General features: G+C 39.2%; 2 pseudogenes; one reads left to right on the top strand and one right to left on the bottom strand.

Moving 5' to 3' along the window:
* Positions 1 to 3,125: 3,125 nt before the first annotated feature.
* Positions 3,126 to 3,245, bottom strand: LOC146006037 (5S ribosomal RNA; annotated as a pseudogene).
* Positions 3,246 to 17,047: 13,802 nt separating this feature from the next.
* Positions 17,048 to 17,167, top strand: LOC146006039 (5S ribosomal RNA; annotated as a pseudogene).
* Positions 17,168 to 18,206: the final 1,039 nt, after the last annotated feature.

Here is an 18,206-nt window from a genome sequence, read left to right on the forward strand (position 1 = left end):
TCCCGCTGGCACTTCATTCTGACTGAGCACAGTGGATCTCCCTTGCCGTGTGCTGCTCTCCCTGGCCCGCTGCTGCCCGCTGAAGAGCATCTCCCCGGCCGCATGCTGCTCTTGCCCGGCCCGCTGCTGCCCGCTGAAGATGATCTCCCCGGCCCCTGCCGTGTGCTGTTCTCCTCGGCACGCTGCTGCTGCCGCAAGCTGACAGGCTCCTCAGATGCTGTGCGCGGGCGACGTCATGACGTCACCTGCGCACTGCATCACTGGGAACGCTAAAGCCTCTGAGATCTCAGAGGCTTCAGCAGATCCTTTTACATAGGAAAGAAGGGCATTTGATCGCGATCTACCGGCGGGAGCTACGCGATCGACCGGTAGATCGCGATCAACCTTTTGGCCACCCCTGCTATAGACCATCTGTACTGTTAAATATTAATACTATATTCCATATAATATCCAGTGTATTAAAATACACATTTTCAGGGCTGTTACCGCTCCCCCAGCCTCCCGTACTTACTCCAATGTGCTGCAGAGTTGGAGACTTTGGATTACATTTGGAAACCCCCCTCTAAAAATCCTGTGTTTGCCACTGTTTCCCCCCTGCAAACTCTGCAACTCAAATTGTGCTGGGTCAGGATGTGAGTGCTTCTGCCTGGGGACTACCCAAGTCTTGCTGTGCTGTTCATCTGTGCTTCCGGAGGGCTCCCACTACTAGAAACCAGGCACCTGTTGCTATAACATATGCATATGGTGACCTGCTGCTGTATCTAATATAACAACCTCTAATGTAGTGGGGGAGGTAATATATTCTGCCTACCGGTGTCTATTTTACAATCAAAAGAATCATTTTCTACAGTCAGCGGTAGATGCATTCGACAATCAGGGATACATTAGTATTCTTCAATGATGATTATAAAATGCACCAAGATGGAGTATATATATATATATATATATATATATATATATATATATATATATATATATATATATATATATATATATATATATATATATATATACAAGTAGAAAAACGATGCGGCACTCAAAGGGTCTTCATATAAATATATTCAAAGGATTTTGCTCAGAAAAGTACAAACAACATGGGATTTAGCCCCGACGTTTCAATGCCCACACTGGCATTTTTCTCAAGGGCCCATGTGATGTTAAAGCAGTTCAAACCAGGTTTGAACTGCTTTAACATCACATGGGCCCTTGAGAAAAATGCCAGTGTGGGCATTGAAACGTCGGGGCTAAATCCCATGTTGTTTGTACTTTTCTGAGCAAAATCCTTTGAATATATTTATATGAAGACCCTTTGAGTGCCGCATCGTTTTTCTACTTGTATCCATTTTCCATTGGAGGCACCTGGGCAGCTATCTTTAAACAAGGAGTGCCGGCTCACACAAGCAACACATATATATATATATATATATATATATATATATATAAAGAAAAAAAGGGAATGTATGGCGCCACCTGTGTTTCTGGACTAATAAATAACCTAGTGGTATGGTTATGATAGGTAACCTTTATAAAAAAGGAGGGGGTTGTCAGCTGGTCCTTTAAGGAAAAACACCTTGGTAAGGGGTGTTAGCAGCAAAATTGGATAAAGGATAGCGACTACCTGTACCTATATAAAAAAACGTATCCAGTTGTAAAAAACAAAGGATTTTTTATTATTCAAGTACACAGTACTAGTTAAAAGAGCAAACAATGGGTAAAAATTAGAAAAACACTTTTACGTAAAATATGCGAAATATTATAAAAAGGCCTACAAAGGAATTTGCTATAAAAAAGGGGTTGGAGGGGGAGAGAGATAAAGCTATAATAAGTACATAAAACAGGATCAAGGAAAAAACGTTTTCTTAAAAAACTGAAGTGGAGTGTCACTTATCAGTAGGCTGTACCCAACGCGTTTCGTCGTAGAGACTTCATCAAGGGGTGAGGGAGGTGAGTGCCTGGAGCTCTATTTATACTGTATAGGTATAATGGACATAATTATGAGGTCACTTCCTGTGGGATGTGCCTATCGTTTCTAAAGTGCGCAGAAACGTGAATAACTATCTATAATCTAACTGGGTGTTAATGTGATATGACCCTGATGCTTATTGTCTAAAAAAAAAAGTATTAAAAGACACATTAAATGGCAGAAATAAGGTTAATAACAATCGTGGGTAAAGTGCCCCACTTCCGGTGGGCGGACATTACTTCCGCCCCGCTTCCTGTGTACATTGGTGTTGAAAAGTTTGTTCACTTTCCTCCACACATCGGCGGAAGTGTATGCATGCCCCACTTCCATCTTGTAGTGGGCTGCTTCTCATTCGTTGTTGCGAGTGACAGTCATTGCTCAGCCGGGCACTTGGGTTTTTTCTCTGTGTATTCAGATATGTTGTCTCCCGGCGGCGGCCATTTTGTGGGGGATTTTTATATCTTTTTCATGGTGGAGCGGCCATCTTACTGGAGACAGATGTGTGAATTCAGTGTTCATACTCGTTTTAGCTCATGGGATTGTAGTGGCGATTTCAAGTAGACATAGGAATAGAGAATAAGATATATTAATATAAATTCATGGTTATATTAACACAAATATATTTACATTTATGGTTCCTAATAAAACAATTACAAAACTATAATAATATATAAGCATATAAATTGCATGAAAATAGCAGCGTTTTTTTACTCTAAAAAAGCAACTTTTTTTTTTTTTTTATATACATAGCAGCAGTGATGAGAACAATTTAGTATAGCAGCAGTGTTAGTATAGCAGCAGTGTAGTATATCAAGGCTATAATAGCCTGTGGATAAATATAGGATAAGTGCAATAGTATTTTTAGGGCAGAAAGTGCCTCGAAGTGATAAGAGGAGTGCTAATAATATTTGATGAGGATATATATATAAAAAAAATTATTATTTAAACAGACATTTTGTGAATAAGTGAGACGGTGGTAAATTTATTTTATTTTATTTTTTTTTTTTTTTTTTTTTGAGAAGTGGGAACAATACATAATGAAGAAGGAAAGAGTGAAAGAGAGAGTAGAAGGAGAAGGAAAAGGGTGTGGGGGGGGGGTTGAGGAATCCTGGTGCCATCAGATTGTCCATATCATGAGGTTTTTCTTCCTTGTGCTGTCTGTACATTACAGAACCTGTTCTTCTCAGGTGGTCACCCGTCCTGGTACTGGACAGGCCCGGACACTGCTTGGCTGCCAAGATCGGACGGGTTTGGGCATTGCCAGCGTGGTATGACTGTAATGTCTTTTTCGTGTGCCCAAAAACCTCTCGGACGTGAGTGCCTTCTTGTTCGGACATGGAGAAGGAAAAGGGAGGGGGAGGGGGGGGGGGGAAGAAAAAGAGACACAGAGAGAAAAAGAAAAGGTGGTAGTGTAGTGGGCGTGAGGGAGTGAATTATAAGAACTGAAGGGGGATGTGGATATAATAAAGTATATTATTACGGAGCCTTTACAGAAATGGAGCGATTTCATATCCCTCATTGAGACCATTTGGGTGTAATGTCTGGAGCTGGAATATCCAGTACATTTCCCTTTGTGATAGCTTCCGTGCCAAGTCGCCTCCTCTTTCTCCCAGGTACACATGTTCGATAGCTTTAAAGGTGAGATCTTCCGGATTCGATGTGTGTGTCGTATTAAAGTGTCTAGGGATTGCATGATTGTCCAATTTATTCTTAATGCTTCTCACATGTTCTTGTATTCTTATCTTCAGGGGGCGCTTGGTCTTACCGACATATTTCTTCCCGCACGTGCACACTAGCAGGTAGATGACAGAAGTCGAGTTGCAGTTCATGAATTCCTTAATTTGGAACTCCTTGTTGTCTCCTGTGTCTGTAAAACATCTCCTGTTCGGATGGAGGTATTTGCAAATCACACATTTGCCACATTTGTAAGATCCTTTGCACTGAGGTAACTTTGTAGAAGGTTTAATGGTCTTTAGCATACTGGGTGCAAGTATGTCCTTTAAGTTCTTGGATTTCCTGTAGACTATGTCAGGTCTGGGTGGTAGGATCTCTTTTAGTAGGGGGTCCATCAGAAGTATCCCCCAATGTTTCTGTAGAGACTTTCTGATGGTTTCTTCATGTCGGTTATATGTAGTAATAAAGGATACATTTTCTTTCTTTTTCTCTTCTTTGTTCTTATATGTAAGTAAAGTGGTGCGACTTGTGTTCCTTGTTCTCTCTGCTGCTTTTTGGATAAGGTTAGTCGGATATTGTTTCTCCTCAAATCTTTGTCCATACAGGGTAAGTTGGTCTTCGAGGTCTTCAGGTCTGCTGCAATTTCTTTTAATTCTATGAAATTGTGAATATGGAATATTGTTCTTCCATCTTTTCAAGTGGTTACTCCTGTGGTGCAGATAGCTATTTTTATCTACACTCTTAACAAAGTTTTTGGTTGCTACTTTTTTGTTTTCGTTCATCAGGATTAGGTCCAAAAATTCAATTTATTCCTTTTGTACATTTGATGTGAATTTTAGGTTCATGTCATTACTGTCCAGATTTTTAAAAAATTCGTAAAACTGTGACTCTGTTCCATCCCATACAATTAAAATGTCATCTATGTAACGTTTATAAAGTATTATTGCGCTTTTTACATCTTGATTGTTGTAGATGTGTACATTCTCCCAATGTCCCATAAAAAGATTAGCGAAGCTTGGCGCAAAAATAGTCCCCATTGCTGTTCCGCATTGCTGTAAATAAAATTGATCCTGAAATTTAAAATAGTTGTGGTGTAGGATAAAAAGCATGACATCACAAATAAAATCTCTATGATCAGGTGTAAGAGAGGCATCTTCTTCTAGATATCTTCTGCAGGCTTCCACTCCTTTGCTATGTTCAATGCAGGTGTATAATGACTGTACGTCTATGGTTACCCATAGATATGTCTCCTTCCACTCAAGATTCTCTGTTATATTTAGTACTGCTGTTGTGTCCTTCAAGTATGATGGTAAACATTTAACATATTTATTTAGAAATATGTCCACATGGGGGCGTGGCCTGGAGCGCAAGGAAGAAGGAAGCAGGAAAGCTGAGCTCCGTCTTTGAGACAGCATAAATCACAAAAAACCCGCAGATTTCCTTGCCTCCCCTGCCGCCAAACACCACCACAAGACCCCACGAGCACCAAGAACACGGTGAGGACATCTTCCAAGCCCTGCATCATCCTGTGCACCGCAGCCCCACGGAGAAGCCACAGAAGGCTAGACGCTGCCATTTTACACACGAGTGACGACCTCAGCTTCTCCCGCTCGGCACTGGCATACCATCAGCGCAGTGCCTAGAGCGGTGAGGATAAGCTGTAATTACCGGCGCCCAGCACTGACATACCTACTGAAGGCAATAGATCCGCTGAGAAGGACAAGCGCTGAACGCTGCAGAACACAGAATCCCCGTTAAAGTCGCCATCTTGCAGGGTAAGCAGCACTATACGCTGAACCTCTAAACCCACACTGAACTTGGTGCATTCTTCAAAATTGAAACCATGCATATTGGTACACTTACCTAAACCCTCCACCCAAACTATTCACTACTTATTGTTCACTCTTTCTGACCCAAGCAATTGATCTCATAAACCCATGTAATCTCCTGAGGAGACACCATGACTGATTGACCTATGCCTGCTAATTGACCCATTCACCACACAGATAAGCTGGAGTAAATAACTTACTCAAACTGCACCGCCGCCTAATCCTTCCCCATAATCCTGCAAGCTGTCTGCCCGAAGGAAATCCCGTTCCAGATCCCCCAGACACCAGCCCAGCATTATGGACAAATTTAAATCACCACCACCTCCGGCTAAAACCCAAACCCAAAACCTGCATTCCCCACAACAGCAAAGGCAGGAGAAAAGAAGGGGAGAACATTCCCTGGTCCCAAACCCAGACAACACCCAAGGCACACCACTTGCCAAAAAATCAATAGGAGAACAGGCCCCAGAAATATCCTCACTATCATCTATAACAGGCTCTCCTTCGCTCTCATATTCTGATTTAGTAGAGGCTATCCACTCCACTATGGCTCCACTCCTACAAAAAGCTGTAACCGATATTACAGAACAGCTACATACTCTTAACTGTCGTGTTAATACAGCAGAAACCAGAATAAGTGACAATGCAGACCAAATTGCTCATTACTCATTACAACGCTCTGTAAAATCACTACAAGCTGAAAATAGACGACTCACAGACTCAGTGGAAAACATAGAAAATAGAGCAAGGAGATGCAACTTAAGGATAACAGGCCTGCCTGAAACTCTAAAAGGCACTCAGTTAGAACACTTTGTGAGAAATACCTTGCCAAAACTCCTAAAAGTGGAAAACGAGTGTGCTGATCTAGTAGTGGAAAGAGTCCACAGAATGGGAAACTTACAGCCCCAATCTACAGCAAAGCCGAGAGTGGTGATCTTTAAAGTTTTAAACTTTTTACACAAACAGCTACTTTGGGCGGCTTCAAGAAAAATCAACCCTATCACCTGGGATTCTCATACTATTCGACTTTATCAAGATTTTTCATTGGAACTATCCAAAACCCGCAGGTCCTTTAACCCAGTTTGTTCTGAGCTGGTAAAGACCAATACAAAATTCTACATGATGTACCCGGCGCGCCTAAGAATCTTCACGCCTCTGGGCTTCAAAGACTTCACATCGCCGCATGAAGCCAAGAAGTTCGTAGACAGAATTGAAAATGAACAAGAATCCAGTGACATCACAGATACACAAGCACCGGACTGAACCGTAATCGTATCACCTTTTTCTTGAATCTATTTCTATTTCAGGATTATCTTAATCCAGGCAATTTGAAAATTCCCATTATGGGACGTAGAATGTTTAGAATGTTTAAAATGTTTAAAAAAAAAAAAATGTTTAAAATGTTTAAACTGTTTACACCCCGAATTTTCTTTCGGAGGATTATAGCTAGGAGGACGGCTGACGGATGCAAAACACGTCAGTCGGCATAGAGTTGTATTAGTTATGGGCTCTAATTTAGAAGTACATTTTAGATCTCAGAAGTTCTTTTGCTACACTAATTTTTGTCTTAAGAATAACCTAAACTAGTATCAATATGATGTTTCATTCCTTAGTCCTTTATATCCTTTTTGTATTTTTAGTCCTTTGTGTCCTTATTGTCTTACCCCTGTCCTTCCTCCCCTACGTGTCATCCCTTTCCCCAGTCCAAACCTGTGCCACATTTTATTGTAGAATAACTGAATTCATACTAGTATGTCTCTTGTTATAGGCTCATTAAACATAAGGGGCATACACACACCAGCAAAGAGGCGCAAATTACTAACCTACCTGGCCAAACAAAAAGTAGACCTCATCTGCTTGCAGGAAACGCACCTCCTCCCTCCTGAGATTAAAAAATTGGGGATAATGAATTGGGAAGTCTTAGGCTCAGCCTATCTAAACTCTAAATCATCCGGGGTAGTTATCCTCGCAAAAAAACAAATGAATATAAAAGTTCTTAAGGAGGAGTCGGACCCTGCTGGCAGATACACTATAATTTCTATAGAAGTGTTTAATAAATTAGTCACGATATGTAATATATATGCACCAACACAGTATAAGAGATCCTTTTTCACAAACATTATCGCCAAACTATACAACTATGACCCTAAATCTCTTATACTGTGTGGAGACTTAAATTTACTATCATCTGTTGTTTTAGACCGCACCCCCCCACCAAAAAATCCAATTACTCTTCCAAAAATTGGTGTGCCATATCTAGCAAAATGTTTTAACTTGGTGGACTCTTGGAGGACACTTAATCCTATTGAACTAGATTATACATGCTTATCCCTGACACATAAAACTTGGTCGAGATTGGATTATATACTAATTCCTGAACAATTACTCTCAAACCTTACTACAGCCCAGATTCTTCCCCCAACTCTTTCAGATCATGGTCTAATTACTATTAATCTAACTCTATCCCAAAACGAAAAAACCACACCCCAATGGAGATTTCCCTCCCATCTTGCCCAATCTAAAGCACTTAGAGATAAATTAACCCAATCATGGACAAATTATACTACTGACAATTCACAATACGAAAACGATAACCCAAAAATTTTTTGGCAAGCAGCAAAAGCTGTAATTAGAGGAGAAGTGCTGGCACATATTTCAAGACTAAAGAGAAAACAAAACACTGAATATAGGGAACTACAAACTAAATTAACACTAGACTTTCAAAACTTTAAACTTTCCCCTACATTGGAAAATAAATCTAAATACCAATTATCTAAAGCTAAATATGATGAATACCTCCAGCTCCAAGCTGACAACTATCTGTTCAATGTAAATGCAAAATTCTACAAGTTTGGAAACAGAGTGGGCAAGCTTCTGACTAATTTGCTTCATGGTTCAAGAACCCAAAATATAGTCCAACCTATATTAAAACCTGATGGCTCACTTACAAAAAATAACATTCAAATAGTCGAGAGATTTAGAGACTATTACCAAAAATTATACTCTCCACCTGTAGAGACCCCGAAGGAGCGAATGCTAAAAGATTCCCACACATCAGAACCCAGTCTAAACTCCCCAGTAAATTACTGGGACTCAATCCCAATGCCAAAAGTTCCAGAACATCTGATAGTTAACCTTATACAACCAATAACAAAGGAAGAGGTAATAAAAACAATAGGGAAATTAAAACTAGCTAAGGCCCCAGGACCTGATGGGTTTACGAATGAGTTTTACAAAGCCATGTCCCATCAAATCGCTGAACCCCTTACAAAATGTTTTAATGAAATTATTCTAAGCGGAACCCTACCTGATCACTTTTCAGATGCAATAATAAAAGTAATCCCAAAACCAGGAAGACCCCTAAATGTAACAAGCTCATATAGGCCAATTTCGTTACTCAACGTTGATTACAAAATTTTTACTAAAATTATAGCAGAAAGACTGACCCCTATTTTGCCTTTTATAATTCATGAAAACCAAACAGGCTTCATTGCAGGACGACATTCAGTCGTGAATGTCAGAAGAGTTTTGGCTGCTATACAGCAATTAAATACCGATTCATTGGTCTCCTCGGCGTCTGGTGCGGTCTTAACACTAGACGCCGAGAAGGCTTTTGATATGGTGTTGTGGCCACACCTTTTTAATACCCTGTCAAGATTTGGATTTCCAATATTATTTATTAAACTAATCCGCACCTTATATTCGACACCAGCCTCCACAATAGCCTGTAATGGAACTATCTCATCCCCCTTCACACTTGCCAGAGGAACCAGACAGGGGTGCCCTCTTTCCCCCCTCCTATTTGCGATCGCTATCGAGCCCTTTGCTATAGCAGTAAGAACATCTCCTTTGATTCAAGGTATCCGAGTAGGTAAAGAGGCTTTAAAAATCGCATTATTCGCCGACGACACACTCATATTTTTAACCAAACCCTCCCAATCCCTGCCCGCTATCCTACACCTCATCCGCTCCTTCGGCGCTCTCTCGGGGTATAAAGTGAACCTAACTAAGTCAGAAATCTTGCCCCTAGGCCCTGTTGACCCATACTTGTACAATAATCCAGACATACCATTTGTAATAAATACCTCACACTTTAAATATCTTGGAGTGCAAATCCCTGCAGATCTCTCTAAGTTATATGTATTAAACTTTGCTCCGGTTATCACGAAAATAACCACCAAATTAGAAGCATGGAGAGACTTACCAATCTCCCTTCTAGGAAGACTAGCTGTTATAAAATCAATAATATTCCCAAAAATCTTTTATAACATGCAAATGTTACCGATCACCCTTTCTGCATTAGATATCGCGAAATTAGACTCATTATTTTTAAAATTCATCTGGCAAAACAAAAGAGCCAGAATAGCGAAAAGTAAGCTCAAAACATTAAAGTCCCAAGGAGGACTAGGTTACCCTGACTTATATGCATACTCATTAGCTATACACTACAGGTACCTAGCTGACTGGATCCTTGCACGCTCTGTTTACACAGACTATAATCTAGAAAGCGCTATATTTGCCCCTCATGCTCCTAGTGCTCTAATTCAGTTGACTAACTCTACGATTCCAAAGAAGACAAAATCACATATCCTCTTCCATGATACTTATACGGCTTGGTTAAAAATCAACAAGAAAACACATAGGAAACCGCTCCTTACATCACATGTTCCATTATGGGGCAACCCCCTATTTCCCCCTTCTCTTTCAACTCCGGGATATACAAAGTGGAAGGAAAAGGGATTGGACAACTCGTCAAAAATGTTTGACCCAGGAGGCAATATGCACTCTTTCGAATACCTGGCCTCAAAATATAGTTTACCAAAATCACATTTATATATGTTTTTACAAGTAAGACACTATTTACTATCCTTAAACCTACCAAATAAGTTAACTAACCCCACACTCTTAATAACCCAAATTATAAATCTAGACTCTTTATTCAATTATATTATAGCAAAACCCTATAAAGTGAAATATTTATACAATATACTAATGTCCAATGACTTAGACAATGACCCGCAATGGAATATTCTCAGGACAAAATGGAATTTAGATATTCCAGGGATATTACAAGTCAGCTCAATGGTAGAATCACATGAAATAAATCTTAGATCCCTAAAATCGGTATATTTACAGGAGGTCTATGTAAGAACCCTACATAGAGCATACATCACACCGTCTAGACGAAAATATATGGTTCCAGAAGAAACTGGACAATGTACTAAATGTGGTAAAAATAACGCAGATTTCCCACATAACATGTGGGATTGCTATAAATTAAAAATATACTGGAACAAAGTTCTACAATTTATAAATAACATGTTCCATACTAAATTTATTCCAAACATAGCTGCATATATGGGAATTTCATATCAAGAATGGCACCTCCACACTTTTAACAAGAAGGAGATATCTTTAATTATAATGATACTCACTACAGCCAGAAAATGTATATTAATAAAGTGGACTAAAAAATCAGCTCCTACTATAACGCAACTCAAACAAAAACTCCTACAAATGTTGTATTTTGAGAGGCGCTATGCTAGGTTAGACTTGATCAACGGAGCGAAATCCTTCTACCAAAAATGGTCTGCTTTCATCAACACATTGGACGATCAAACAAGAGAACACATCTCCTCTGTTTTTGAAAACAGATCTTCATTCAATGATTCTTAATATGAGTAGACTCTTTGTTCCGAATTCCCTTTTCATATATACTTTTTTCCTATTTACTCTTTATTGTAACAAAAACAAGAATCTAATGTCTTTAATTATGATTTACTACATAAATGTGTATGTGCTAACTTATAACATTGGAATATTAGCAATAATAGATATGTGAATTCTTTTTTTTTTTTTTTTTTTTTTATGACAAGGAAAATGTGAAGGCTGGTTGGGCTGAATTCCCCCCCCTCCCCCCCTCACCCTTCCCCCCCCCCCCCTACATCTTACTTTCAAATCCCTCGTCGTTATTTTCTTTATCCCCTCCCTCCCCCCCCCCCTGGTAATGTCTATAGGTCTATACGTTCAAAAGTATAGAATATTAGAAATGTTTGCACTTTAGATGTATATCCTGTTATACTCTTTTCCGGTTATCTCCTGAACATAAAGAAACCTAAAAGCCTTAAATATTTGCTTAAGAGCAGTTAAAAAAAAAATAAACAGACTCAAGGTTTATTTGAATAAGATAATGTTTTATTTTTTTTTTGAAAAAATGTCTAGGAGATACATGACACGATATGACATATTATACAATATTTAACATATTAATGTCCATGTTAAAATGTCAAAGTATGTACAAACATGTATCTGTATACCAATTATATTACATGCCAGAACAAAATACCTTAATAAAAAGCATTTAAAAAAAAAAAAAAAAAGAAATATGTCCACATACTGAGACAAGTTTGAGGTTAATGAGTCTATTCCTGCCACGATAGGTCTTCCGGGCGGGTTCTCAAGGCACTTATGGATTTTTGGTAGGAAATAAAATATGGGGGTAATGGGGTCTGATCTTAGTAAAAATTGGTACTCCTCTTTCGTTAAAATGTTTGTTCTGAGACCTTTTAGTAAGAGAATGCGTAATTCCTCAATGTACGCGTCTTTAGGATCAATGGGGAGTAGGCTGTATGATTTCTCATCATTCAGGAGCCTATGTGCTTCTTTGACATAGCCTTCCCTGTCCATGATAACCAGTCCCCCCCCTTTGTCAGCTGGTTTTAACACAATGTCTTTATCCTTCTGTAGTTTTTTGAGTGCCTCGCTTTCAGAATTTGTCAGATTTTTGTTTTTGATTGGTCCTTGTTCTGTGTCACAGAGATCTTTCTTCACAAGGTCGTGGAAGATGCTGAGATTAGATCCTTTTGATTCTAATGGGTAGTATTTGGATGTTGGTTTTAAACCGGATTTGGATTTATTGTCAAAGTTTGATATTATCGCGTCTTCTTTCTTTAGGAAATGCCTTTTGAGTGTCAGCTTACGTACAAATTTGTTCAGGTCTATGTATGTTTCAAACCTGTTAAGGCCACTTGTAGGTGCGAAGGAGAGACCCTTGCTTAGAAGGGATACCTCTGGGGTTGTTAGTACATGTTTTGAAAGATTGAAGATGCCGTTGTTGGTCGCCTTATTTGTGATGTCCTGTTGTGTTGTTATGATGGTCTTTTTTTGTTGTGATGTGTTCCTCCCACTGCCCCGTTTTCCTCTTCGTCTGGCAGTTTTCTTTTTAGTGGGGAGGCTTGCTTCACATTTTCTTTCAGGATCGCTCGCAGGTCCTCTTTTTTCCGTGTTCCTGTACTTGGGGATAAAAAAGAGGCTGATGAGGATGAGTCTTGATCTCCATTAGATCTCAGTCGGTGTAAGGCTGTGAATCTGTTGTTGGTCCTCACAGGTGCGTTGTTTGGTGAGTCATAACTTTTGTGTCTTGTTAATGATTTCTTGTGTGGAATATGTTTCCATTTGTTTCTGTTGTCGTGTGGTATATTGTGTTCAGGGTTGTTGAATCTGTTCCAATTTTTGACCTTACCCTGGTCATAGTCCATTTTGTCCCTCAGGAATTTCTTTTCTTTGCCTTTGATGACATCCTCCTCTATTCTTTCTAGTTTTTTGTTTAGTACTTTTTCATTAATTCTATAGTCCTCCGTGTCTTTATGGGTTTCCAGAACTCCTTCCTGGGCTTTAATAGTTGTATCCAATTCTAAGAGAGTTCTTTGTTTTTCTTCAATGAGTAGTTTCATCAAGCTCAGGGAACATGCATGAAGAGTGGCATCCCATTTTTCCATAAACGGGGAGTCCTGGTTCCCAAAGGTGGGTTGTTTTTGGATTCTCAAACCTCTTGGGATCCTATTCACTGTAATATAGTGCTGTAGTCCTTGTATGTCCCACCATGCTTTAATCTCTTTAGTGAGTGTTTTTTCTATGGCCCAGAATAGATCATCTAGGTCTTGTGATGGTACGGGTTCCTCTATCTGTTTACTCTCATTAAAAATACTCTTGCACAAAAGATCTCTTTTTGTGGTTCGTTCATTGTTTCTGAACATGTTTAAAAAGTCCTAACACCGGGCTGCCTTACAATAAATACCAAGAATGTCCAAAGAAAAAAAGGGAATGTATGGCGCCACCTGTGTTTCTGGACTAATAAATAACCTAGTGGTATGGTTATGATAGGTAACCTTTATAAAAAAGGAGGGGGTTGTCAGCTGGTCCTTTAAGGAAAAACACCTTGGTAAGGGGTGTAAATAACAATTAGCAGCAAAATTGGATAAAGGATAGCGACTACCTGTACCTATATAAAAAAACGTATCCAGTTGTAAAAAACAAAGGATTTTTTATTATTCAAGTACACAGTACTAGTTAAAAGAGCAAACAATGGGTAAAAATTAGAAAAACACTTTTACGTAAAATATGCAAAATATTATAAAAAGGCCTACAAAGGAATTCGCTATAAAAAAGGGGTTGGAGGGGGAGAGAGATAAAGCTATAATAAGTACATAAAACAGGATCAAGGAAAAAACGTTTTCTTAAAAAACTGAAGTGGAGTGTCACTTATCTAAAATGGAGGAGTCAGTAGGCTGTACCCAACGCGTTTCGTCGTAGAGACTTCATCAAGGGGTGAGGGAGGTGAGTGCCTGGAGCTCTATTTATACTGTATAGGTATAATGGACACAGGAAGCGGGGCGGAAGTAATGTCCGCCCACCGGAAGTGGGGCACTTTACCCACGATTGTTATTAACCTTATTTCTGCCATTTAATGTGTCTTTTAATACTTTTGTTTTAGACAATAAGCATCAGGGTCATATCACATTAACACCCAGTTAGATTATAGATAGTTATTCACGTTTCTGCGCACTTTAGAAACGATAGGCACATCCCACAGGAAGTGACCTCATAATTATGTCCATTATACCTATACAGTATATCAAGACTCATCCTCATCAGCCTCTTTTTTATCCCCAAGTACAGGAACACGGAAAAAAGAGGACCTGCGAGCGATCCTGAAAGAAAATGTGAAGCAATCCTCCCCACTAAAAAGAAAACTGCCAGACGAAGAGGAAAACGGGGCAGTGGGAGGAACACATCACAACAAAAAAAGACCATCATAACAACACAACAGGACATCACAAATAAGGCGACCAACAACGGCATCTTCAATCTTTCAAAACATGTACTAACAACCCCAGAGGTATCCCTTCTAAGCAAGGGTCTCTCCTTCGCACCTACAAGTGGCCTTAACAGGTTTGAAACATACATAGACCTGAACAAATTTGTACGTAAGCTGACACTCAAAAGGCATTTCCTAAAGAAAGAAGACGCGATAATATCAAACTTTGACAATAAATCCAAATCCGGTTTAAAACCAACATCCAAATACTACCCATTAGAATCAAAAGGATCTAATCTCAGCATCTTCCACGACCTAGTGAAGAAAGATCTCTGTGACACAGAACAAGGACCAATCAAAAACAAAAATCTGACAAATTCTGAAAGCGAGGCACTCAAAAAACTACAGAAGGATAAAGACATTGTGTTAAAACCAGCTGACAAAAGGGGGGGGACTGGTTATCATGGACAGGGAAGGCTATGTCAAAGAAGCACATAGGCTCCTGAATGATGAGAAATCATACAGCCTACTCCCCATTGATCCTAAAGACGCGTACATTGAGGAATTACGCATTCTCTTACTAAAAGGTCTCAGAACAAACATTTTAACGAAAGAGGAGTACCAATTTTTACTAAGATCAGACCCCATTACCCCCATATTTTATTTCCTACCAAAAATCCATAAGTGCCTTGAGAACCCGCCCGGAAGACCTATCATGGCAGGAATAGACTCATTAACCTCAAACTTGTCTCAGTATGTGGACATATTTCTAAATAAATATGTTAAATGTTTACCATCATACTTGAAGGACACAACAGCAGTACTAAATATAACAGAGAATCTTGAGTGGAAGGAGCCATATCTATGGGCAACCATAGACGTACAGTCATTATACACCTGCATTGAACATAGCAAAGGAGTGGAAGCCTGCAGAAGATATCTAGAAGAAGATGCCTCTCTTACACCTGATCATAGAGATTTTATTTGTGATGTCATGCTTTTTATCCTACACCACAACTATTTTAAATTTCAGGATCAATTTTATTTACAGCAATGCGGAACAGCAATGGGGACTATTTTTGCGCCAAGCTTCGCTAATCTTTTTACGGGACATTGGGAGAATGTACACATCTACAACAATCAAGATGTAAAAAGCGCAATAATACTTTATAAACGTTACATAGATGACATTTTAATTGTATGGGATGGAACAGAGTCACAGTTTTACGAATTTTTAAAAAATCTGGACAGTAATGACATGAACCTAAAATTCACATCAAATGTACAAAAGGAAGAAATTGAATTTTTGGACCTAATCCTGATGAACGAAAACAAAAAAGTAGTAACCAAAAACTTTGTTAAGAGTGTAGATAAAAATAGCTATCTGCACCACAGGAGTAACCACTTGAAAAGATGGAAGAACAATATTCCATTTTCACAATTTCATAGAATTAAAAGAAATTGCAGCAGACCTGAAGACCTCGAAGACCAACTTACCCTGTATGGACAAAGATTTGAGGAGAAACAATATCCGACTAACCTTATCCAAAAAGCAGCAGAGAGAACAAGGAACACAAGTCGCACCACTTTACTTACATATAAGAACAAAGAAGAGAAAAAGAAAGAAAATGTATCCTTTATTACTACATATAACCGACATGAAGAAACCATCAGAAAGTCTCTACAGAAACATTGGGGGATACTTCTGATGAGATCCTACCACCCAGACCTGACATAGTCTACAGGAAATCCAAGAACTTAAAGGACATACTTGCACCCAGTATGCTAAAGACCATTAAACCTTCTACAAAGTTACCTCAGTGCAAAGGATCTTACAAATGTGGCAAATGTGTGATTTGCAAATACCTCCATCCGAACAGGAGATGTTTTACAGACACAGGAGACAACAAGGAGTTCCAAATTAAGGAATTCATGAACTGCAACTCGACTTCTGTCATCTACCTGCTAGAGTGCACGTGCGGGAAGAAATATGTCGGTAAGACCAAGCGCCCCCTGAAGATAAGAATACAAGAACATGTGAGAAGCATTAAGAATAAATTGGACAATCATGCAATCCCTAGACACTTTAATACGACACACACATCGAATCCGGAAGATCTCACCTTTAAAGCTATCGAACATGTGTACCTGGGAGAAAGAGGAGGCGACTTGGCACGGAAGCTATCACAAAGGGAAATGTACTGGATATTCCAGCTCCAGACATTACACCCAAATGGTCTCAATGAGGGATATGAAATCGCTCCATTTCTGTAAAGGCTCCGTAAGAATATACTTTATTATATCCACATCCCCCTTCAGTTCTTATAATTCACTCCCTCACGCCCACTACACTACCACCTTTTCTTTTTCTCTCTGTGTCTCTTTTTCTTTCCTCCCCCCCCCCCCCTCCCCCTCCCTTTTCCTTCTCCATGTCCGAACAAGAAGGCACTCACGTCCGAGAGGTTTTTGGGCACACGAAAAAGACATTACAGTCATACCACGCTGGCAATGCCCAAACCCGTCCGATCTTGGCAGCCAAGCAGTGTCCGGGCCTGTCCAGTACCAGGACGGGTGACCACCTGAGAAGAACAGGTTCTGTAATGTACAGACAGCACAAGGAAGAAAAACCTCATGATATGGACAATCTGATGGCACCAGGATTCCTCAACCCCCCCCCCCCACCCCCTTTTCCTTCTCCTTCTACTCTCTCTTTCACTCTTTCCTTCTTCATTATGTATTGTTCCCACTTCTCAAAAAAAAAAAAAAAAATTTACCACCGTCTCACTTATTCACAAAATGTCTGTTTAAATAATAATTTTTTTTTTTTTATATATCCTCATCAAATATTATTTGCACTCCTCTTATCACTTCGAGGCACTTTCTGCCCTAAAAATACTATTGCACTTATCCTATATTTATCCACAGGCTATTATAGCCTTGATATACTACACTGCTGCTATACTAACACTGCTGCTATACTAAATTGTTCTCATCACTGCTGCTATGTATATAAAAAAAAAACAAAAAAAAAAAACGTTGCTTTTTAAGAGTAAAAAAAACGCTGCTATTTTCATGCAATTTATATGCTTATATATTATTATAGTTTTGTAATCGTTTTATTAGGAACCATAAATGTAAATATATTTGTGTTAATATATATATATATATATATATATATATATATATATATATATATATATATATATATATATATATATATATATATATATATATATATATATACCAAATGGTGCCATTTAGTTATACATAGATAAAGTATATTGGTGCAAATCACAAAGACCAAAACAATACAAAATAAAAAAAAGAAAAGTATGCTTATTTTAGTTATCCAAAGTTTTTAGGAGTGGGGGGAATTCCCCTCATGGTATGACCTCTAGTTTTTAACAAATGGAGGTAATTACATGTCAATTGGGTAGTAGTCTAAATGCATTTGGCCATTAAAGATTCAGCAGAGATGTTTCTGTGGGATGCAGTTAAAATCCCTGCGGTCGGGATCCCGGCGTTCAGAATCCCGAAATGCCGACACATTCTCCCTCCTGGGGTGTCCACGACACCCCTGGAGGGAGAAAAAATTAGTGTGCCCGCTGCGTGGCGAGCGCAGCGAGCCCGCAAGGGGGGGCGA

The sequence above is a fragment of the Crinia signifera genome, chromosome 5 (genome assembly GCF_055691185.1).
Source record: "Crinia signifera chromosome 5, ASM5569118v1, whole genome shotgun sequence".
Taxonomy (NCBI): Eukaryota; Metazoa; Chordata; class Amphibia; order Anura; family Myobatrachidae; genus Crinia; species Crinia signifera.